This window comes from Cervus elaphus, chromosome 13 (genome assembly GCF_910594005.1).
Source record: "Cervus elaphus chromosome 13, mCerEla1.1, whole genome shotgun sequence".
NCBI lineage: Eukaryota > Metazoa > Chordata > Mammalia > Artiodactyla > Cervidae > Cervus > Cervus elaphus.
The window spans coordinates 66,674,651-66,699,698 of NC_057827.1; the positions used below are offsets into that span (position 1 = coordinate 66,674,651).

The 25,048-nt window shown below is 45.8% G+C and overlaps 1 protein-coding gene and 1 non-coding gene across 6 annotated transcripts in view; both read left to right on the forward strand.

The window, feature by feature from the left end:
* The window catches only part of EVL (Enah/Vasp-like), a 140,782-nt gene that overhangs the window by 50,346 nt on the left and 65,388 nt on the right, over positions 1–25,048 (forward strand). The gene's annotated exons all lie outside the window — the stretch shown is intronic.
* LOC122707213 lies at positions 7,591–7,753 on the forward strand. Its single transcript, XR_006344734.1, has one exon. It is a non-coding gene; the product is annotated as a U1 spliceosomal RNA (small nuclear RNA).

A 25,048-nucleotide genomic window follows, 5' to 3' on the forward strand; every position in this document is an offset into this window, starting at 1 on the left:
AAAGGACTGTCAGGAGAAGAAACTTGCTGTAATTTTGCATACCAGTGCAGGTGGGGGAGTGCTAACGTGTCAGAGCATTCTTTACGAACTTCAAATAAGTCACTTGTGTTTCCTGTTGTTGTTATTCAATCACTAAAGTGTCCAACTCTTTGCAACCCATGGGCTACAGCACTCCAGGCTCTCTTGACTTTGTGATTTTGCATTCCAATCCCCTGTAATGAGAAGGACTTTTTTTTTTTTAATATTTACTTTTTTTAAAATTTGGCTGCGCTGGATCTTAATTGCAGCATGTGGGATCTAGTTCCGTGACCACGGGTTGAACCTGGGCCCCCTGCATTGGGAGCACAGAATCTTAGCCACTGGACCACTAGGGAAGTCCGAAAAGGACATCTTTTTCTGATGTTAGTTCTAGAAGGTCTTGTAGGTCTTCACAGAACCATTCAGTTTCAGCTTCTTTGACATTAGTAGTTGGGGCATAGACTTGGATTACTGTGATGTTGAATGGTGTGCCTTGGAAATGAACCAAGGTCATTCAGTCATTTTTGAGATTGTACCCAAGTACTGTATTTTGTTAACTATGAGAGCTACTCCATTTCCTCTAAGGGATTCTTGCCCACAGTAGTAGGTATAATGTTCATCTGAATTAAACTTGCCCATTCCTGTCCATTTAGTTCACTGATTCCTAAGATGTCAATGTTAACTCTTGCCATCTCCTGCTTGACCACTTCCAATTTACCTTGATTCAGGGACCTAACATTCCGGGTTCCTAGGCAATGCTGTTTTTCACAGCATCGGATTTTACCTTCACCCCCCAGACACTTCCACAACTGAGTGTCATTTCCACTTTTGGCCCAGCCTTTTCATTCTTTCTGGAGCTATTTCTCTGCTCTTCCTCAGTATCATATTGGATACTTTCTGACCTGAGGGCCTCATCTTCTGGTATCATATGTTTTTGCCTTTTCATACTGTTGACGGGGTTCTCAAGGCAAGAATACTGGAGTGGTCTGCCATTCCCTCCTCCAGTGGACCATGTTCTGTCAGAGCCGTCCGCCAGGACCCATCCGTCCTGAGTGGCCCTGTGCAGTGTGGCCCATCACTTCTCTGAGTTACGCAAGCCCCTTTGCCACCACGGGCCTGCGGTCCATGAAGGGGAGTTGCGTTTCAGCACCCGGCCAGAGAGACAGAGATGAGCTTCAGGTCATTTCAGTAGGTCAGATGTGGCACAAAGATGGAGAGTTGGGTCTTTGGTTTGTTTATTCTTGGCTGTGCCGGGTCTTTGCTGCTGGGCACGGGCACTCTGGTTGCGGCAGGCAGGGCCGCTCTTCTTTGCAGCGCACGGCCTGCTCGTTGCAGTGGCTTCTCATGTTGCGGAGCACGGGCTGTGGAGCACGGGCTCGGTAGTTGTGGCTCAAGGGCTTTGTTGCTCCGTAGCTTGTGGAATTTTTCCAGACCAAGGATCAAACCCATGGCCCCTGCATTAGCAAGTGGATTCCCATCAGCTGCACCACCAGGGAAGTTCCAAGAGATTTTAAAGCGAGAGACCACCAAGTTATGTCTTAGCACACCTGTTTGTTTCCTGGAATGGCACTGTTACTCCTCGAGAGAGGCTGTGTTGTGCGCAGCTGCCGTTTTTGCAGAGGGGGGTTGGGTAGAGGGGAACTAGCACTCTGTTCCGTGGTCACCTGACCCGGTCATGCAGTTTGTGCGGGCTGGCCATGACCCAGCCCCTGCCGTGGTGATTGGTTCAGGTGCAGGGTGACGTCTGAGTCCTCCGTGGGACCCCTGCTGGGCTAGAGCCCTTAGGAAAGGTGCCATCTTTTCTCTGGTGGGATCAAGAAAGCCTCAAGTCACTGAGCCTTCTCTCCTACCATGTGGGGAAAGACCGTCTGAAAATGAAGGCAGAGAGGGTGGTAGGGTTCAGCAAAGGCCAAAGAAACTGAATTCTTCTGGCATTGTTGAGCTTGTGTGTCCCACGTGCCATCCTGCTTAATCCAGACTTAGCCAAGAGACTTATCTTTTTTGCTCTGTATGAACTGATTCCATTTTTTCCCATTAGTGTCTGTCACTTACAGCCTAAAGAATCCCAAATAATTGAAAACCATGCAAGATAAATAAAAACAGAGTAAAACCTGTACTGTTTTTACCTCCAGAGGAGTTGAGTACCCTGGTAATCTTCAACACTGTCAGACCACGTTCACCAGATTGTATCCATCAGGCATCCAACAGAGGATTGTGGTCTGGGACACTTGTGGACTGAATTGTGTCCCCCGAAATTTGTGGGTCAAAGCTCTCAGTCCCAGTGTGACTGTATTTGGAGATGCGGCCTTTAAGGAGGTACTGAAGGTCAAATTGGTCATAAGGCTGGAGGCTTCGTCCACTGGGACTTGTTCCTTTAAGAATAGCAGAGTCTCCAGGAGAGCTCTTGCACAGAGGAAAGCTGTGTGAGGCCCGGGGGCGGTGGTGGGGGGCGGCATCCACTGCCCAGGGGAGAGGCCTCGCGAGGAAGCCGCCTGCCCACCCTCGATCTGGACTTCGGCCTCCTCCTCCTACAAGGAAGGGAATTGTCACTGCTGGGATACCCAGTCCACGGTATTTCATTACAGCCGCCCAAGCTGACTGATGCAGACACATTTAAAACAGAATAGGATGCTCAGGGAACTCAGGATCTCGTCTGAAGACAGTCTGTGAAGGGCTCGGGGGGTGCTTTCAGGAGACGAAAAAGCACCTTTAGAACTGAAAAAGCTCTTGAGCTCTCCTCTGGTTCATCGCGCTAGGAGCCACTTTTTTGGACCCAGTATTTAAATACTTTTCATTTTCAACAGGGTCCCTTGAGGCATTTCCAGCGGGAAAGGGAAGTAATATTTACTGAACACCCTCTGTGTCTTGGGCAATTTATAGTTATTATATCCTCGTTTATCATTCAGAGCTAGACCATAGGATACAGCTGGGACAGCTTCTGTAAATTCCGCTACTAAGTGCCAAGAGCTCTATTTATGATACATTATTTAATTAACACCACACTCAGCAAGTTAGGAATTAGCTCCCTCTTACAGATGCGGAAACGGAGCGGGAAAGGGTCCCAACTTGGGCGTGATTGCCAGGGTAGCTCTCAGCAGAGCCGGGTGGGTCTAGGACTCAAGTCTGACGGCTCCTGTTGTGTTGCCTTTCGCCCCCTGCCCTGTAAGGAGGGGAAGTGCAGACCCAGGGAGGCTGAGGACCTGAGGCCCACACAAGAACAAAACCAGACCTGATTCCTACACGGAGAATGCACTTCCCTCGCAAGAAGTTAACCCTTTCAATGGGTCTTCTTGTGCTTTTTGCTTTGACATTTTCCTACCTACACCGAAGTTTATACATCAATCAATCAGACCCTCCCTGGAGTTAGAGACCAAGAGGAAAGGCTTCCCCATTTAACTCTTTGTTGTCCTCACGTTTAATTCTCATTTGGTCCATAAGTAGCTCCGTTCATCAAAGTCACTCAGCTGTCTTATGTCTCAGCTTCTACATTCATAATGTAGGAATATATAATATATAGTTGTATATGTTTTGTCACTGAATATGAATATGACTATTATTAGCAATAATAGTCCATCTTCTGTTGTCCCCTTTAATTCCAAGACCAAGGACACAGTATTAATTAAAGGAGGGAGTGGTGTTTAGTAGCATAGAGAGGATGCGTTTGAAAAGACAGGAGAACTCCTGGGTGTGAGACTGCTCCGCCAATCTGTGAGGTGTGGGCAAGTCCTTCACACAGGCTTTGAGTGCCCTCCTTCAATGTGGTGATTGATAACTTCCCATGTCTGCCTCACAGAATAGCTTCCTTAATTAGCGGCGTGATGTTTGTGCCTTCATTAAGGTGTGGGGAGAGAAGGGGGGAACAGCGTGCCATGTACCATGACCTGGCTTCAGGGTGACGTAGCACCTACCAGTGGTCTTGAGTCACTCCCAGCTTCAGTTCTCTTGTATTTAAAATGTAAATACTGATAATAGATCTGAAGAGTCCAGTATGCAGTAGGTGCTCAGTAAATGTCTTTAGAGAGAAATTATTATTAGATGTATACCCCAGATATGACATTTTCGATCATATATCGCCAAATGGCTTGCACCATGGATTTGGACCCGGTGGATAAATTTGTCTTAGTGTATTTTTCCAGATACTCTTTGGCGAACAGTTTTTTATTTTTGTGAAAATGCTAATGTCTGTCTTAGAAGACTCTCTCTGAAAGCTTTGCTTTTGGTTTGCAGAGAGTGGAACATTTCTAAGGTGGGAATCAATTCCTTAAGCACTGACAGTCCATCCAATCAGAGACTCGTGAACAGTGGTGGCGTGTCCCCTGGAGCAGCCCTGACCGACAGAAATAGAACCCAAGCTGCAAATGGGAGCCATGTGCAGCATTTTAAATATTTAGCCGCCCTGTTAAGTAAAAAGAGCAGATAAAATTAATTTCAGCGGTCTCTTTATCTAAAGTACTGTATCTTTTCAGGATGGGGAACACATGTACACTCACAGCGGGTTCAAGTCAATGTATGGCAAAACCAATACAATATTGTAAAGTAAAATAAATTAATTAGAAAATAAAGTACTGTATCTAAAATACTATAATTCCAACACGTAATCAACAGAGAAATTATTGATCAGCTATTATTAGATGGCTTCTGTTCTAAGTAATTGAAGTCCGGTGTGTCTTTTACACTAGTGTCCCTCCTCAGACTGGCCCTGTTTCTGCTGCTCCTGGTCACACGTGCCTCGAGGCATGGCCTTGGACCGTGGAGCTCCTGAGTCCCCCTGAACTGAGAAGGAAGAGTAACTCAGATCTCTGTTACATTATTGCATTTAGCAAACGGACTTGAAATTGCTGGGCCAAGTAGAATTTCCAGACTTGTGCGGTACTCATTGCTCTGTATTGGGTTTCACTGCTTTTGGAGGTTTCCAAACGCTCCGTGAATTGCTCCTGATTTCTCTGTTCCTGACGAGAACACCATGGAGACTCTGCCCCCTTTAAGCCCCTAGTCTGTGGGCAGCGGTCCCCAAGCAGGAACATACCGTGACAGGGCTTCAGCTGCAGCCCCCGAGCTCAAGGCAGCCCCTGTACTTCTGTTGGGGGAGCAGGGAAGGCTCTTTTTGGCAACTTGGAGCCCTTTTGAAAAATTAATGGAAATTATTAACACAGTCGCTGAGAAAGTCCAATGTGCTTGAGCCACACATTGTGTGCAGTTTCAGGGGAATGTGGATCCAGGAGCCAGGCGGCACACCTCCAGCGTCGAGCGAGGCGTGCGGCTGGGACCCATTTGCAAGGTGGGGGAGTGTTGAGGGGCTCACAACACACACACGCAGGGCAGGCAGCAGGGAACAGATGCAGAGATGGCACCTGCAGTTGCCCCTGGACAGAACTTTCTAATTTAAAGTCTTTTAATTCCCCAAAAAAAGGCAGCGCCAAAGAATGCTCAAACTACCGAACAATTGCACTCATCTCACACGCTAGTAAAGTAATGCTCAAAATTCTCCAAGCCAGGCTTCAGCAATACGTGAACCGTGAACTTCCAGATGTTCAAGCCGGTTTTAGAAAAGGCAGAGGAACCAGAGATCAAATTGCCAACATCCGCTGGATCATCGAGAAAGCAAGCGAGTTCCAGAAAAACATCTGTTTCTGCTTTATTGACAGTGCCAAAGCCTTTAACTGTGTGGATGACAATAAACTGTGGAAAATTCTGAAAGAGATGGGAATACCAGACCACCTCACCTGCCTCTTGAGAAACCTGTATGCAGGTCAGGAAGCAACAGTTAGAACTGGACATGGAACAACAGACTGGTTCCAAATAGGAAAAGGAGTAAGTCAAGGCTGCATATTGTCACCCTGCTTGTTTAACTTATATGCAGAGTACATCATGATGTCTGTTGGGCTGGAGGAAGCACAAGCTGGAATCAAGATTGCCGGGAGAAATATCAATAACTTCAGATATGCAGATGACACCACCCTTATGGCAGAAAGGGAAGAAGAACTAAAGAGCCTGTTGATGAAAGTGAAAGAGGAGAGTCAAAAAGTTGACTTAAAGCTCAACATTCAGAAAACTAAGATCATGGCATCCGGTCCCATCAGTTCATGGCAAATAGATGGGGAAGCAGTGGAAACAGTGGCTGACTTAATTTTTTTGAGCTCCAAAATATTAAAAAGCAGAGACATTACTTTGCCAACAAAGGTCCATCTAGTCAAGGCTATGGTTTTTCCAGTGGTCATGTATGGATGTGAGAGTTGGACTATAAAGAAAGCTGAGCACGGAAGAATTGATGCTTTTGAACTGTGATGTTGGAGAAGACTCTTGAGAGTCCCTTGGACTGCAAGGAGATCCAACCAGTCCATCCTAAAGGAAATCAGTCCTGAATATTCATTGGAAGGACTGATGAAGCTGAAACTCCATTACTTTGGCCACCTGATGTGGAGAGCTGACTCATTTGAAAAGACCCTGTTGCTGGGAAAGATTGAGGGCAGGAGGTGAAGTGGATGACAGAGGATGAGATGGTTGGATGGCATCACTAACTCGATGGACATGGGTTTGGGTGGACTCTGGGAGTTGGTGATGGACAGGGAGGCCTGGCGTGCTGCAGTTCATGGGGTCGCAAAGAGTCGGACACGACTGAGCAACTGAACTGAACTGAATTCTTCATGACATGCAATATTTCCTAAACACAGAAATTTTGCTTAAATACACACATGCAGCAACAACCCCTCTATCCAGAATCCCATGTTAGAACTGTCCAGACACTTCCCCAGGGGTCTAGTGGTAAGACTCTGTGCTGCCACTGCAGGGGGTCTGGGTTCAATCCCTAGTTTGGGAACTAGGTCACACATGTCCAGGAGGAAGATTGAAGATCCTGTGTGCCTCAAATAAATATTAAAAAAAAAAAAGAGGATGCACTTTCTATTAAAAAAAAGAAAGAAAAAACTGTCCAGAAAGCTTCATACAAAGCCATAGGAAAATAAACATGGGTTGAGCACTCCCAGGCTGCCAGGCGCTGGGGAAGATGAAGTCAAACCTGGTGACTCCCCTCCCAGAGCCCACAGTGACAGACCCAGAAACAGACCGTGTAGTGGAATCTGAGCTGCAGGCCTGGGGTCGGGGGACCTGACACGCAGGTGCTTCTGGGTGTGTGCTAAAAAGGTTCCGGCAGAGACAGAGCCTGAAAGCAGTCCTCCCACGTAGTGGGGGTGGTGGGACAGGGACGGACAGACATGGGGTGAGACTGTCCGGGGCATGTGCCGGGGATAAGCTCCCCGGTGCTGAAGCTCAGGCAGGCTTTACACCTCTTCCAGCAGGAGATCGGTCCTCTTCAGAGGGGTTTATGTGAGGACCTGAGGTTGTCAGATTTTCATTTTATCCAGTTACCCTTGGAACGGACTGTGAGAGGTGGGTTTGAAGGCGCTATATCTGGAGACAGGGAAGCCCGTTAGGAAGCTGAGTTAGTCCAGGTGAGAACTCCCGGGGTTTGATCTGGGCTATCAGTTCTTGGCAAATAATTCGATGAGGAATAGGAAAGGATTTCCAGGTTGCCTGCCAAATAAGTTACAGGAGCTTTTATTAAAGTAGAAACTATTACTTGCCTGGCAGGGGAGATGCCATGATCACGAAGGTGGTTTTCCCAGGGCGAGGCTTTCCATTGCACTACGGATGTGCTGACCCCTGCGATTTCCCCAAATATGGGAAACGCAACTGCATAATTTGTGATTGTCGGGAATTGCACTCACGCTTTCCCCTAAGGGGAAAAAAAAAGCAGAAACTGTTCAAAGAAAAGCTCAGCACAGAGACGATGATAGAGGAGCTCGTTCCAGCTGGTGTGTTGACACTACCCCATGTGAGGTTCCTGCATGGGGTTGATGGAGTTAGAGCCGCCTGTGAACTCTGGGTGGGAAAGGGCTATGGCAAGTGGGGGACCGCTGAGGGGCAGGAGCCAGACGAGGAAGCTTTGAGGGGATCTCTTCTCGTCGGGACACTGAGGCAGAGAGGGGACTCGCTTGTCCGAGGCCAGTGGGGGACGGATGGGAGACTCAGGACCAGCTGCCCGAGTCGCCTGCCTCCTGGGCTCTTTCCTCTGTGCCCCAAGCGGGGGTCTCTCGAGCTTAGGATTTTACAGAGGCTGCTAGCATGTGGGATTAGCCTGGCATCCTTCGTGTTTACAGGGGAAGGAGCATCTAGGAAAAGTTCTGCGTGACAGTTCCTGTCCCAAAGGCCAGGTTGGAAGAGGTTTCTTTATATATGTGTGTAAAAACAGCCCATTGCTTTACAGTATACCCGTGGCTTCTCGGTCTGCTGTCGCCTCATCAGTCCCAGGCAGCATAAGGATCAGTCACCTTATTAAATCATCTTACAGGTGACCAAATGGGCCAGGGGTAGAGAGGTGAGGAGATCTGCCTGGGGTCCCGCTGCCGCTCAAGGGCAGAGCTCGCGCTGGTCTGCGTCTTGTGGTCCCAGGGTCAGGCCATGTCACTGTCACGGACTGTACTTCCTCCATCCAGTAGTCCTTCATTTAAACAGCTGCCCACGTCCAGTCCCGCGTCAGGGCCTGGGGCTGCAGAGGTGACCAGAGCAGTGTCCCGCCCAGGGGCTGAGTCAGGTGGTGGTTTCCGGAGCACATGGCGCTGCGGTAGACGCCGACGGATGGAGCGAGGCGTCGTCTGCCCTGCAAGCTCCCGCGGGCTCACAGGCAGGCCTGTGTGTCCACCGTCAGTCCCGCGCGGGCTCACAGGCAGGCCTGTGTGTCCACCGTCAGTCCCGCGCGGGCTCACAGGCAGGCCTGTGTGTCCACCGTCAGTCTGGGCAGCACCTTGATTAATCATTTCCTGGCTATGAACTCAGCGTTGAAAAAGAGGCTGGTATGGTGGGAAATTGAGATTATTAAAATTTTAGAGCTCAAAGGCTTTGTGAAGATCGGGAGTTGAAGATCTCCTGAGGGCCTGACAGCTGGAGCAGCTGGATCTAGTCACTGTGGCGTAGATGACTTCGAGGCAGCGACTTCGAAGGCGCTCTGCTGGTGTTGAGTGGGTGTGCACCCAGAGGAGGCAGAGCTGCGAGGCCGAACGGGCCTGTTGTTAGCATGCAGAAGTTTCAGCGGCCTTGTGTGTCAGAAACAGGTACATGAGTTCACAGACTGCAGGCCAGGATGATAGGGGTTTTTTTGGTTTTGTTTTTTAATTTTTAAATCATGAACTCTATTATTAGCTAGATCGAGACTGATGAGATTGAAGTGCAATTCAGTGGAAGTTGAAGAGTCCCCCAAACTAGGAAGTGCCGACCCAGGGTTGTATGGAATGTGATTCCACCGCTCTGCCAAAAAGATCACACTGTACAGTAGCAAAAGTGATGTTGTGGCATGACTTTGATTTGGCTTGGTGATGGGGGAAAAGGTAGTTTTTGCAAATATCGGTACTTCATGATAACTACTTGCAGTGGAATTTTCTCTCGAATTTTTCCCATCACACTGAATGAGCTGCATTCCTTAGTTGAGAGCTACTGCTGGAGGCCCCTGTGAACAAATAAACTGGCACCTGGATAAATGGCCTTCCGTGCACTGCAAGAGCAGATTGCCAGGCTTCATGCCCCTCTGACAAGCTTCCCCAACAGTGACCTGTCCTGCTTTTCAGGAGCTTTCCCATTCATTGTTTTAGTTAATCTTCACAAGCAGAGTGGAAACGAAGAAGCTGACTCTGACCAGACTCAAAATGGTTTGAGGGTCAGTGCTGACTGTGCTCAGGGGGCCTGCTCATCCCGCCCCCTCATTTTAGAGATGAGATGACAGTCCTGGAAGGTAACTCGTTTCCCTGAGACCTGGAGCCTGGCAGGAGTAGCTTGCGCGTCCCCCGTCCCACCATACCTGCCCTGTGCATCCTTGACGCCCAGTCAGGCCATCAGTCACAGGAGAAATGTTAGCAGGAGCTAAGCCGTCAGCAGCAGAACCGCCTGAAACAGCAGCCAGGCTTTTTGGACAAAGATATTTTTTAAGAAGACTTTTTTTTTTTTTTTGAAAAATTAGCTCATTAACGAAGTAATTCTATCTCCTGTCAGCAGAGGCTAAGGAGCTCAGCTATAGCAGCTGCCTCCCTAGTAACAGTTTTCATTGGCCACACTCAGAAGCAGCATCATTGGCTTCTGTGGAATAGAGAATTTAAAAATAGACTGGACTTGGTTTGCAGAGCAGGGACGCCTCCTCAAGGTGAACTGGTGGGTCTCTCGCTGCGAGGACAGGCAGCTATGCACAGAGAGGCGGGGGCTCCCTGCAGTTAGACGCTGGCCTCCAAACAGGGCCTCCGCCTCTACCACCGGGGGCCTGCGTGCTTGCCTTCACAGCTCAGCCCTTTCAGAGGGACCTGCCCCCTGCCCCCACGCCCCCACGCCCCCTTCGTAGGCTGCAGCAGGCCGAGGAGCAGTAGCTGGTGCGAGGCGCCTGTCAGCTGCCCGAGAGGGTGCTGACCGAGGCCTGCCCCGCTCTGCAGGCTCAGGAACGCTGGGTAAAGTGTTTCATCCTTCTGAGCTTCAGAAAATGTTTTTATCTTGGCCTCTTCCACCGACCGACCGCACTGATGAGGCTGTTGTGATGACTGAGAGTGTGAAGCCAGCCTCTTTACATGCAGATCACTGTGGAAATGCTGAAGGCTGTTCTAGCTTGGAGTCAGAAATAGACCTCCCCTGCCTGCCTCCTCCTCTGCTTTTCTCTTGCTCCTCATCTCTCTCCCTGTCGGTGCTGCTCCGACTCCAGGACCCCAGCATCAGTCGCGCTCCTGCCCCGGCCCTCGTCCTTCAGGCTAGTCTCCTCTGCTGCCCGGGTGTAGAGCGGTGTGGGCTGTGTGACCTGGGCCACCTGTCTGCGTGCCAGGTCCCAGGAGACCGCGTTCGGGTTCCAGCCTTTCCACTCACTCGCTGTGGCTTTTTAAACGAGCTGCTGCTTCTCCATGGGCCTGTCTCCTTTAAGGCAGGCCCGCTCCACATTGGCACAGATGACGGTTGGGCCCAGGTGATCCTTTGTTGTGGGGGCTGCCCTGTGTATTGCAGGGTGTTCACAGCGTTGTTGGTCTTACCTGCTCCATACCAGTAACCTCCCTGGTTGGGAGCCTCTGCTTTGTAATGTTGGTGTTCAGCCGCTAAGTCCTGTCCAACTCTCTGACAACCAGGCTCCTCTGTCCATAGCATTTTCCAGGCAGGAATACTGGAGTGCGTTACCATTTCCTTCTCTAGGGGATCTTCCTGACCCAGGGATTGAACCCATGTCTCCTGCATTGGCAGGCGGATTCTTTACCGCTGAGCCACCAGGGAAGCCTCACTGATTTTGAATAGAGTGAGGGTAATCATAAAACCAGGACCCACTTTGCAGATTATCTTGAGCGTCATGTGAAATAGTGAGGTATTTTCTGAAATCGAGAACAGTCCTCTGCTGCCTTAATACTCTGTTGAGGCCGAACGTGCACAGTCGTCGTTCCTAACTGCCCCGCCTGGGAACAGACCTCTCCTGTGCTCTCAGGTCACCCCGTGCTAGGACACCCAGCAGTGTCCTAGGAGCAAGCAGCGTGTTGCATCTGACCATCTCGAGTGCCGGGGTATCTTTCATTTCAGTTCACATCCCTGATGTTTCACACAGTGCATGTCATGTCACAGGTGCCCCACACATGCTTGTTAAGTGAACACGTCTCTCCCTTGAGGACAGGGCTTTTTCACTGTTCCGCACCCATCACCTGCTCTGATCCTCACCAGAACTCTGTCAGCCAGAACGGGCTGGGGTTCCTTCTCTCCCCTCTCGTGGCTGAGCACACGGGAGAAAGGAGGAGGTGGGACAGTCGGCCTGGGTCCTCGGTGACTTCCTCCTGTCCCTCGCCCCTGCTTGGGGAGCTTGGGGAAGGGACTGGCAATAAACTCAAGCGTTGCCATTTGTCTGCTTTGTTCTGTCCCGAGCATATTAATTAAGACTAAATCACTCCATGATGTTTGTTCTCCCTGTGTGCCTGTGTTTATGGTTAACCGGCAGAATGCATTATGGAATGAATCGATGAATTCCTGGAATGCTCTGAGGCCACTGTGAGCCCTGATGATGTTAAGCAGGTTTGACAACTTTTTCCTCCAGCCATTATCCTGAATCCCATGGAAGCCAAGTTGACTTCCAGCCTAATTAGAGCAGTAGGTCACCCAGAAGCAGCTCAGAGCAGAACTAAAATCTTGAGAAGAGACCTGTCTGATGTGATGTGATATTTTCCCTCCATCTTGTCACTGAAAACAAAAGTGTTGAAATTTCAGATGCAGGATTCCTTTCTCTTTAAAGGCTTCTGAGACAGTGAGCCTGCAAGACTGAAAACCCAAAGAGTCAGAAGAACCCAGGAGACACGTGGACAAACAGGAGGCATTTGAGTTACTTGTTGTTGTTCAGTCACTCAGTCATGTCTGACTCTTTGCTGCCTCATGGACTGCAGCAAGCCTGTCCCAGAATCTGCTCAGAATCATGTCCTTTGAGTCCGTGATGCCATCCAGCCAGCTCATCCTGTCATCCCCTTCTCCTCCTGCCCTCTAATCTTTCCCAGCATCAGGGTCTTTTCCAGTGAGTCTTCAGCAAACACAGTGTTGATTAAAAATTTTGACAAACAGTAAATAGGAATCATGGACTAAGCATCACGAGGCTTGGTTTCCAAATTCAGTTTTGCAACCACTGTTTTGAGACCATGGGCAGATCTCTTTCACGTGACCTGAGCCTCTTCATGAGGCCATTAAACCCAAAGACAGAGTCCATTGGGCCAGCTTTGGCAATCACACAGAATCAAACTCAAACAAATCATCCCCTCCAGTCTCCTATAAAACAGATGGCCGTTACACTTAAAACTGACCGGATGGCCTGTGTCAAACCCAAACAGTTCTCCCACTCTAAAGCAGGAAGCATAGCTTGTCCATCTCTGGACTCCAGCATCGAGCACATTCCGTGCTTGCAGCCACTGGCCCTGATCACCTCCCTGGGGATCCCATAAAAGCGGCCTTCCGCCTCTCCAGTGAGCTCCATTTCATAGGCCCAGAGGTCGTGCCCTCGTTTCCTTTCGTCTCTCAGCCAGTCCTATGTGTTCTGATTTCTGTTTGCCTTACTGTCTTAGTCACCCTCTCAGAATGTTTCCAGAGGGCAGTACCTCTCATATTGTGATACCAAAACCTGATCTCAACATTCCTTCTGTGCTCCAGCCCTGACAGGGCCTGGTTACATACTCCACGGCCTGTATCATGAAATAACTTGAATCAAATACCCATTCAGTGTTCTTGACTCAGGTTCTGGGTTCCGATAATGAGATGTGTGTACGATACGAGTAAGCTTATTACCTCGTGGTTTTTCAAGATACTTAGGGAGACATTGAACAATTGGTGTTTGCCAAAGGTGCCAAAGCAGTTTAATGAAGAAACCATTGTCTTTTCAGCAGATGTTCAAGTTGGAACAATTAGATGTGACTATGCCAAAAAAATGAACTTTGACCTAAGCCCTATAAATTGTACAAAAGTTACCTCAAAATGGATGCTAAATCCAAATGTAAAATACGAAACTATAAAAATTCTGGGAGAAAACTGGAGACAACCTTCATGACCTAGGGTTAGGCAAAGGATTTGACCAAAAGCAGCCATCCATAAAAGAAAAAAAGAGATGAATTAGACTTAGTCAAATTAAAATAATTTTGGTTTCATCAAAATTAAAAACTGTTACTCTGTGAAAAGACACTGGGGTGGGGAGGGCAATGTAAAAGGAAAAGACAGACTTGGGACAAATAACTGCATACCCCAGAGGACTTGTCTTTAGAATGTACAGAGAAACTCCCAAAGCTTAACAGTAATAAAACAGCCCAGTTTCTAAAAAGTGGGCAAAAGATTGAATCGATATTTCACCAAAGAGGATATACAGATGGCAAACAAGCATGTGAAAAGATATACAGCATCATCAGTCGTTAGGAAACGCAAGTTAAAATTACAGGGCGGTATGACAAGACCTTCACTAGAACGGCTGAAATAAAATCCTGAGAGCACCAAGCGCGGGTTGGGTACGGCTCTCCGGCATTCCTGGTAGGAACAGAAATGGAACAGCTGCTCTGGGAGACAGTGCCATTGGCAGCTTCTTATGAAGTTAAGCATAGAACCCAGTAATCTGAGGCCTAGAGACTGCATTAGTATAACATTCTATGAGAGGAAACGGTGGCGATGGAGAACAGATCGGTGGGAGAAAGTGTTGGGGGGAGATGTGAGCAGGAAGCGGTAGTGGAGGGAGTTTGGGGGGTATGGGAACTCAATCTGATTGTGGTGATGGTTACTCATATCCAGACAGGTGTTAAACCCATTCCAAATGTAAAAATCAAAATCAAGGCAAAACAAAAGTTCAGAGGAACAAACAAAAAGCACCAGTAGTTGGAATGATGAAAAATGGTTTCTCACTCTCCTGCTTCTTTGGATTTATAGTTACGATTTGTAGTTAACCAAAACTAGCTAATGTGTCCTTTTATCTTCAAATGCTTGTTAAAGCCGTTCGTTGGATGTCACTGAAAGGAGGCGGAAGACTTGGAAACATGAAAATACTCAACTTACACCTTGAGAAGTTAATTTTTCTTGGGTCCAATTCCTAGACTTCCCTTAAAGCCTGAGCATAGTTCAGGTTCATGGGCATTGCCTTGAAGCCAAGCAGCACGTACACTGCAACAACTGGACTCTGGGAAGGCCATTTTAGTCAGAAATCCCATCTCATTCTGTTTTCATTTCGTTCTCTAGAAGGCTGGAGATTTGTCACCCTCCCTGAGGTCCTTTCTACTGGGATTATTTCTGATGTGAGCCGGAATGGTAAGGTGATTTTCCTCAACAGCCTCCACGTCCGACCAATTCATAACCAACCCATTTGGAAGCATTGCAGTTGCTGTATTGCGGGTATTTTTTAAATCATAGCTTTATTCAGACATAATTTACATACCATTAAATTCATCCAGTTAAAGTGTACTGTTCAGTACACTTTAATGTATTCTGTTTTGCCACTGTTAGCGCAATGAATTTTGGAACATCTTTGTCACCAAAAGGGAAACTCTGTACCGCTTAGCTGTCCTTTCCCATTTCCCCCCAGTCCCTTCCCCCAGCAACCACCAAGCTACTTCTGTCTCTGTGGATCTGCCTATGTTGAGCATTTCAGTAAATGGAATCTTGTAATGTGTGGTTCTTTGTGACGGGCTTCTCTCCTAGCCCGAGGTTTTCGGGATGCCTGCATGTTGTCCGTATGTCACTCTTGGAGATGTTGAATTACTCAAGTCTGTCCGAGAAGCAGCACTTCCTCTAGTCCCTCCCCTCACAGGGACAGAGGTATAGTGGAGGCATCACTGAGATAAGTGAGATTTGTGAGCTGATGGAATTCCAGCTGAGCTGTTTCAAATCCTAAAAGATGATGCTGTGAAAGTGCTGCACTCAGTATGTCAGCAAATTTGGAAAACTCAGCAGTGGCCACAGGACCGGAAAAGGTCAGTTTTCATTCCAATCCCAAAGAAAGGCAATGCTAAAGAGTGCTCAAACTACCGAACAATTGCACTCATCTCACACGCTAGTAAAGTAATGCTCAAAATTCTCCAAGCCAGGCTTCAGCAATACGTGAACCGTGAACTTCCAGATGTTCAAGCCGGTTTTAGAAAAGGCAGAGGAACCAGAGATCAAATTGCCAACATCCGCTGGATCATCGAGAAAGCAAGCGAGTTCCAGAAAAACATCTGTTTCTGCTTTATTGACAGTGCCAAAGCCTTTAACTGTGTGGATGACAATAAACTGTGGAAAATTCTGAAAGAGATGGGAATACCAGACCACCTCACCTGCCTCTTGAGAAACCTGTATGCAGGTCAGGAAGCAACAGTTAGAACTGGACATGGAACAACAGACTGGTTCCAAATAGGAAAAGGAGTAAGTCAAGGCTGCATATTGTCACCCTGCTTGTTTAACTTATATGCAGAGTACATCATGACGTCTGCTGGGCTGGAGGAAGCACAAGCTGGAATCAAGATTGCCGGGAGAAATATCAATAACTTCAGATATGCAGATGACACCACCCTTATGGCAGAAAGGGAAGAAGAACTAAAGAGCCTGTTGATGAAAGTGAAAGAGGAGAGTCAAAAAGTTGACTTAAAGCTCAACATTCAGAAAACTAAGATCATGGCATCCGGTCCCATCAGTTCATGGCAAATAGATGGGGAAGCAGTGGAAACAGTGGCTGACTTAATTTTTTTGAGCTCCAAAATATTAAAAAGCAGAGATAGTATTTTACCAACAAAGGTCCATCTAGTCAAGGCTATGGTTTTTCCAGTGGTCATGTATGGATGTGAGAGTTGGACTATAAAGAAAGCTGAGCACCGAAGAATTGATGCTGTTGAACTGTGGTGTTGGAGGAAACTCTTGAGAGTCCCTTGGACTGCAAGGAGATCTAACCAGTCCATCCTAAAGGAAATCAGTCCTGAATATTCATTGAAAGGACTGATGAAGCTGAAACTCCAATACTTTGGCCACCTGATGCGAAGAGCTGACTCATTTGAAAAGACCCTGTTGCTGGGAAAGATTGAGGGCAGGAGGAGAAGGGGACGACAGAGGATGAGACGGTTGGATGGCATCACTGACTCAATGGAACATGGGTTTGGGTGGACTCCGGGAGTTGGTGATGGACAGGGAGGCCTGGCATGCTGCAGTTCATGGGGTCGCAAAGAGTCAGATACGACTGGGCGACTGAACTGAACTGACTCCATACAGACATTCTGGGGAGTGCGAACCAGAGGAGAGGAGAGGGTTGGGACCTTAATTTATCTTTGTATCATTCTATGGGTTTGAGTTTTCTAACTTGAAATGAATAGAACTTTAAAGCAGGGAATATCTGAGTAGAGAACTAATGCCTCCCACTTTTTTTTTTTTTTTTACTTTGTATCTCTCTGTCTTAAGAAAAATCTAGTAAATCATATATTTCTAAAATTTCCCTGGAATGGTTTATTTAATTATTTCTCCCCATCATTTTTTCATTACATAGTTACATATGTATGTGCTTATTTTTTTTTCATGTTTAATATTCCCCTGGATCCCTCATCATGTTTTTTCTCCTTCAATTGTTATTTGATATTAAAATTGCTAACAAGTGTTCTTTTTATTTATATTTGCCTTATAACTTTCCATTTATTTTCAGTCTCAAAGTATCCTTTTGTTTTAACTGGCTTGTGTTGACTGAATAACTCTGCTTTTTTTTTTTTTTTAAAATCAGTTCCAACGTGTTATATTCCCTGTCTGTTGACCAGTGATTTCAACCCCTTTGGTCATGACTGTTTAGCGCAGCCATTTTCAGACTGGGGCACGGTCATTCCTGGGGGGGTTTTGGGCCTTCCCAGGGCTGCACTGGCAAAGGTGGCCTGAAGGGGATCCGTTTCCGGAGCTCCCAGTTCTGTGTGCCTGGGGTGTGCTGGCTCCCCTTCCTCACACGACCCCTCGCGGTTCCGCTTTTCTCACTGCGTGGAGAGAGGCAGGCATCTCGCTTGCCCTTCCCAGATCTTATGAAGATCCGTTGCCTCAGGATACAGTAACCTTCGATGGACCAAACAGAGGAGTAATTTGAGAATGCATTGGCCCTGAAGGAGCCTCCCCCGAGCCAAGTAAAGACAGCATCTGTTGGAAATAGTGAAGGGGGCAGCTCTTGTTTCATCCAGGCTGCCAGTTTTGTGCAGAGGGCCGCGCCCCTACCTCTCTAGTTGTCTGTTGTAAAAATAAGAAATCTCTCGTTGTGATATGGATAAGCATGTTAGTGTTGGAAAATCAATCAAGTTTTTTCTGAGTAGAAAGTGAAACTGATGTGGCTGGACAGTTTGATAGAGCAGACAGGCTCTGCAAGTGAAGTTTTAGGGCAGACCTTTTTCTTAAACTGAAAGAACTTAAGCTCACATCTTAAATTGCATTTATAAATATTAGCATATTTAATGCACACAAACCATGTTTGATGTTTCTAAGTATTAAATCCTTTGCGATCACCACTTCCTGTTCTGGTCCGGGTGCGGGTTGGAAATGATTTCCAGACATGAGACAGAATGAGAGGGAAATAAAGTTTATTAGAGCAAGAAACGCTGTTAAAACAGTAGGCCCGCTTAAGGGAGAACCGACATTAAACAGGGGTCCTTAGTCCACTTTTACACCCAGGGTACAGGGCGTGGGATAGGGGTCTTGCCAGTTGTTTGCTGATTGGATGAGGCATGTATGCTGGTAAGGGGAGGAGTAGGACAGATGCCTTCTTCCTCTGGCTTGGGAGGGGAGACAGGGTATACTGTTCCGTTAACAGTTACAACATGGGGGCAGGAGGGACGGTAAGGGTCTGGTCTTTCTGTTCCTGTGTCCCAGACCCTCCTGGGTTTTATCTGCCCTTTTGTCCTCCGGTCACCACGCTTCCCATGAAAAATTATAGATGTTGCCTTAAAAATATGCAACAGGGTATACAGTTTTTCTAAATATTTGTAGAGGGTACATAAGCAGAAAAACTGGGGGACTAGAATAATACACTTATTTCTTCTTAGTCTGTGTTTTCTATTTTTAACACTGTTTTTTCCTTGTTTTTTTTTCCCCTCTCCCACCCCCCCTCCCCCGCCATTCTAATGTACATACTGAATTTTCTTAAATTGAGTTGAAAACTGTAGCTTCTCTTTTTATTCTCCTGGTTGCTGCTCCTAGCTTACTGTGACCCATGCTTGCTCTTCTTTTTCATCACCGTTGTTTTAAGTCTGGTCAGTGGCTTCCCTCTGTCTGCAGTGCTCTCTGACCTCTCTCTTCCTCGCAGAGTAACCTGCCCCCCACACGCACACACACAAGCAGTTTTTGTTCAGAATTATAAATGCACTCCCTTAAAAAATGGTTTCTGATTATCATTGCTTACTCAAACATAATTAAACCTCCGGCTGTAAGAAACTTTATCAGAGTTTTGCCCCCCTCCCCATTTTTCTAACCATTTTAAACAACCATTTTAATCACTTTGCAGTGTGCAGTTCAGTGATATTTTTTACAACACTGTGCAACCATCATTACCCTGTAGTTGCAAAATCCTTTTTTTTTTTTCCCAAAACCTTTTTATATCACTTCAGAAGGAAAGTCCATACTCATTAAGTCATCTCTTCCCATACCTCCCTACCCTCCCCTCATATTAATTATATTTAAAAAAATTTTTTTTAATGTTTTGCCATCTTTGGGGGCTCTTGCTGGTTGAGGAGAGAGTGCCCTTCCCAGGGCTGGCTAATTCCTGTAGGCAGTCAATTTGTTGGTGAGTCCACTTTTCGTATACATACCAGCCAGTCTGCAGTCCATACTCTCAACCTCCTCTGTCTGACTCACACACGAAGCCAGTGTTTCTTCCTGCCCTAAATCTTCTCTGGGCCCCACAGCCTGCTGGAATTATTCAAACCAGCCAATCCCAGTCTGTTTACCCTGCTCTGCTTTCCCCACGGAAATTCCGAGAAAGGCTGCAGCCCCTGGCCTTCCGCTCGCTCCTGCCTGCCTGCGGAGCAGCACGGGAGCCTCTGCAGTACCAGACCTTTTGTTTCGGGGGAAACTGTGAGTAACATTAAACTTTTATTTCAATGGCACTGTTGTCGCTCAGTCACCTTTATTGATTAAGATTCAGACACAAATTACCACCACTGTGACGGTGATAATCTGTTGTCCTATCTCTGAGTTTATTTATCTCTGTGAATTTTACATTTTGCGTATTAATGAAATCATACAGTGTGTGGCCTTTCATATCTGGCTTCCTTCACTTAGCATAATGATTTCAAGGATTACCCATGCCACAGCATGTGTCAGTACCTACCTCCTTTTTATGGCTGAACAGTGTTAAATTATATGCTCCCACTTTTTGTAACTGGTTATTTCTTCCTTCATAAATGTTCTTTTGTGCTGGAATATATCCAGTAAAAGTTCTTCAAAGTAAGGTCTGTACCTAGTAAACTAAGATCTTATATACCTGGAAATGCATTTCCCCCTCATATTCAAATAATAGTTTAGTTTGGTATGAAATGCAGGTATCGAAGGTTTTCCCTCTAGATTTCTGAAGATAACATCCTATTGACTTACTGCATGCAGCTAGGATGTAGAGTCTGGTCTGATTTTCATTGTTTTATTGGTGATCTTACTTTACACTTGGAAAACTTTTTAGAATTTTCTCTTTGTCTGATGTTTGTAAATATTATTATAATCTGGGTGCGTACACATGCACACTTAACGTGTTTTATTTATCAATTCTATATGTCACCCTGTGAGCCTTTTCAGTCTAAGCTGTTAGGTCTTTCTTGGATTTTGAAAAATTCCGTCATTGTTTCTCCAGATGTTTCATCTTTTTTTCTTTCCTTCTCGGATGCCCTTTTCACAGGAATTGGTATTTTTCTCCTTTCTTTGTTTTCCCTTCCTGATGTGTCTTGCGTTGTGTTGTGTTAGTTGCTCAGTCGTGTCTGACTCTTTACGACCCCCTGCACTGTAGCCCACCGGGCCCCTCTGACCATGGGATTCTCCAGGCAAGAACACTGGAGTGGGCTGCCATGCCCTCCTCCAGGGGATCTCCCCAGCCCAGATCCTCCACACTGTAGGCAGATTCTTTACCATCTCAGCCTCCAGGGGAGCCTAGGTCGTTTGTGTGGCCTGATTTTTTGTTTCTCATCTCTTGTCAGTTCTTCCGCTAAGGCTGCCCATTGAGTTCTTTATTTCAGCGGTTATATTTTTACACTAAAAAATTGCTTGGTTCTTCTTTCTCATAGCTTATTCCCACCTTGTAATTGTATCTTCCCTTGTATTTCCAATGATTTTATTATGCTTGTTAAATTTTCAAAGTGTTTCCTATGGTATGGTTTGTCCACAAGAAAAGCTTCTATGTGTTTCATTTACTCCCACACTACTCTACTACAACACTGCTTCACTTTTTTTTTATTTATTAAGTATAGTTTATTTACAATGCCATGTTAGTTTCTGGTGTAAAGCAAAGTGATTCAGTTATATATATATATGTATGTATGTATGTATGTATATATGTATGTAGTGTGTGTGTGTGTGTTTTCAGATTCTTTTCCATTATAATTTATTACAAGTTACAGAGTATAGTTCCCTGTGCTATATAGGACCTTATTGTTTATCTATTTTTTGCATACTAGTAGGTATCTGTTAATCCCAAACTCCTAACTTATCCCTCCCCTGTCTTTCCCTTTTGGTAACCATAAGTTTATTTTCGATGTCTGTTGATCTGTTTCTGTTTCCTACATAAGTTCATTTGTGTCATGTTTTAGATTCCACATGTGAATGATATCACACAGTATTTGTCTTCCTCTGTCTGACTTACTTCACATAGTGTGGTAATCTCTAGGTCCATCCATGTTGCTGCCAATGACATTAATTCATTCTTTTTTATGACCGAATAGTATTCCATCGTATATATGGGCCACATCTTCTTTATCTGTTCATCTGTTGATGGACACTTAGGTTGCTTCCATGTCTTGCCTACTGTAAATAGTGCTGCTATGAACATTGAAGTGCATGTATTTTTTCAAATTAGAGTTTTCTCCAGATACATGCCCAGGAGTGGTATTGCTGGATCACATGTCGTATGGTAACTCTGATTTTGCAAGGAACCTCCATGCTGTCCTCCATGCTGGCTGCACCAGTTTGGATTTCCACCAGGTGTAGGAGGGTTCCCTTTATTCCACACCCTGTCCAACATTTGTTATTTGTAGACCACCATTGCTTCACTTCTGACACCAGATGTGTGAGGTTTTCACACGTGAAGAATTTCCGTGACACCAACTGGGTGTCCTACAATTATCTGGAGATAGCGTCACATCCCACAGGCTAAGGGCTCTGTCCCACAAGGCTGTCACCACCCAACCCACCCCCACCTCCGCTTCAGATATCAGCCACAAATCCAGATTATTACCTAGCTTCCCACCAACTGGCTATAAATGAGGGGCTCCCATATCCCCTTCGTGGGGTTCAGTTAATTTGCTGGAAGAGCTTGTAGAACTCAGGAAACCAGTTTATTACAAAGGAGATGAAAGGATACAGATGAAGTCAGATGTAAAGATATAAAAGGTAGAGTCCAGAAGGGTCCTGAGCACAGGGGCTTCTGTCCTTGTGTTGAGGTTGTCCTGCCCTCCCAACTCTGGATACATTCTCTTCACCAGCCTGGAAGCTCTCCAGACCCTGCCCTTTGGGGATTTTATGGAGGCTCCATTAAATAGGCATGATTGAGTACATCAGTAGCCAGTGATTACTGAACTCAACCTTCTTGGAAGCAGAGGCTGTGGATTTTAAGTTACAACCTAAGGTGGTTCCCTTAGGGGCTTTCCAAAAGTCACTTCGTTACTTTAAACTCAGGGGTGGTTGAAAGGTGCTTGTTATCAATAACAAAAGACTTTCACTTTTATCACACAAAGCTATTTCAGGAAGTGAAGACTAAAAGACCAAGTATTATAACAAGGAATGCTTCCATTGCTCTTATACTTTGGAAATTCCAAGAATTTGGAGAGCACGGAGCCAGAGACAGGGACAAAGGAAATATATATTTCTTATTATATCTCACAGTTTTTATCATTTAAATGAAGCCTTTCTTTTAAATGTGTGTTTTATAGTGCTTACACTTCTTAGAGACACTGCAGGTTTCCCTGCAAGTTCATTGTCTTCTCGGAATGTTCGGTTGCCCGCTAGTCCTGCAGCTTGTGCTGCCGATGAGTTTGGCCAGGAGCTTAGTTGAGATAAGCTCCCCTGGTGGCCCAGATAGTAAACAATCTGCTGCAATGCAGAGAGCCAGGTTTGATCCCTGGGTCAGGAAGACCCTCTGGAGAAGGGAATGGCAACCCACTCCAGTATTCTTGCCTGGATAGAGGTACAGTCTGTGGGGTCACAAAGAGTCAAACAGAACTGAGCGACTGACACTTTCACTTTAGTTGAGATGGAAGTTCCTTGGGCAGATCACCATAGTCATATAGACAAAGCCCAGCTCTTCCCTTTCCAAATGCTTAGGTTTGAAAAGCAAGACCATATCTGTATCCTCTCTGTACCACCAATAATTCATGTCTTTTAATCCCAGTCTCTGCAGCAGAACAGTTCTGAACACCTACTATGTACCAAGAATTATGCTGGGCACAGGTGGTTATAAAAGATGAATAAAACATGGTAGCTCCTACTTAAAGGAAATCATCTATGACAACTCAATTGATAATGTTGTTAAGTGCTGAAGAAACACAGCAGCAGGAATGATTTTCTCTGGGGGGATGGGGGGCAGTAAGTGCCTCCTTAAAGAGGCAGTATGTAAATTGGGTCTTAGAGGACAAAGTCGACTGCAGTTGGTCATGAACCTTGCTAATTGCTCTGGACACTTGAAGAGTAATTTGGTGAGACAGTTATGAAATGTGCTGTTTAAGGAAGCACCCTATAATGTGTTACTATGAATTGAGCTCAGCACCTAGTAACGCTGCTCAGGGTATAGTCAGTGCAGGGTAGATGCTGATTTCATCAACAAATACATGAATAAAGAAATGAAGGAGAAGGGCACCAGTGATGGTCACTAATTCTGTGTAGTCATTTCTCTGTCCTCTTTTTCTCTACTCCTAGGACACAAGGACCTTCTACTCAGAACACTCTGCCTTCTTTTTAACACAAATTCTCATGAAAAGCCAGTATTATATAAGCATGATTTTTTTTCTGTATTTCTTAAACAAAGATGCTTTTATGCTCAAATATCCCACCAAGACTGAGTAGAAGAGAGATTAGTCTGTTTAGAGAAAAGGAAACTAAAATCAACAGATGACTTAAACCACACAGCAACTAGATCTTAACAACATTTCCTAAGTAAGCTATCTTTTAGTATAGCTCCCTCATTTGTTTTCAACCATTCTGCTTCCTTTTGGGATCTAGCCACGTAGAAAATACCTCTTTCAATTCAAGTCAGTATAGTTGTCATTTATTGAGCATGATCAAGAGCCATATGCCTTAGCATTTAATATCCTATGTGAGATTTGGTGCCTCTCAGCTTCATTTCTTTATTCACATATTTATTCATGCAGTCAGCATCTACCCTGTACCTAGTATATTCGGAACAGCATTACTAGGTGCTGAGCTCAATTCGTAGTAACACGTTATAAGGTGCTACCTTAAACAGGACATTTTTTAAGCTGTCTCATTAAATTGCTCTTCAAATGTCAACAACCCCTACCCTATTTTTCCAACATTTTCTGTTTCCCTGACAGTTGACTTAGAAATTGGCGCTGCACCTGCAACCCATAGTTATTAATACAACCAGTCCTTTCATTGAACATGAGGCAGCTCGGTCAAAAGTGGAGGAAGTGAATGCCCAAGGACGTATAGCTTGCCAATAATGGAGCATGGCCTGGAGTCCATATCTCAAAATGCTCTGGCCATAGATCTTTCCACATTTCTTGCTCCATCTCATAATTCTTCCATTCAAGTGCTGTATTAAAGCCAGATGGTAGAGGGTTTTTTTTAAATGCCCCCCAAAATTCACTCTTACCTGTTACTTATTTATTGAAGCCAAGAAAAGAGAGTAGAAACATGTTTGGAGAACAGACGAAATGAAGGATGAAACTAAAAGGCACATTTCCACAATAATGATATTTATACTCAGACTGGTATCTCTAGGAAATGCTCAGGTAATGAAAAATGGTGCCCTTTGATACTTTAATAATCATAATGAACTTCTGCTTCTGGCTATGACAGACTAATTGTTGTAGACTTGTCATCTTGACAGAAACAACTATGAAACCGAACAAAACATACAAAACTCCTGACTATATGAAGGATATTGAAACGCATATGAAACATTAAATCCCTAACAGTGTCAGGCACTGACCAGGCGGCACAGGGCTCTTGGGTGGGGAAGCCCCCATGATAGGCCCCACCATGGGTCCAGCTTTCTACCTGGAGTTTCCTTCTGGTCCTGGCACAGATTGGTGGTACCCAAGCTAAAAGTCGATCTTAGTGAGCTCAGCACTCAGATATTGCAATTCCAAGCTCCTGAAATAGCTGGATG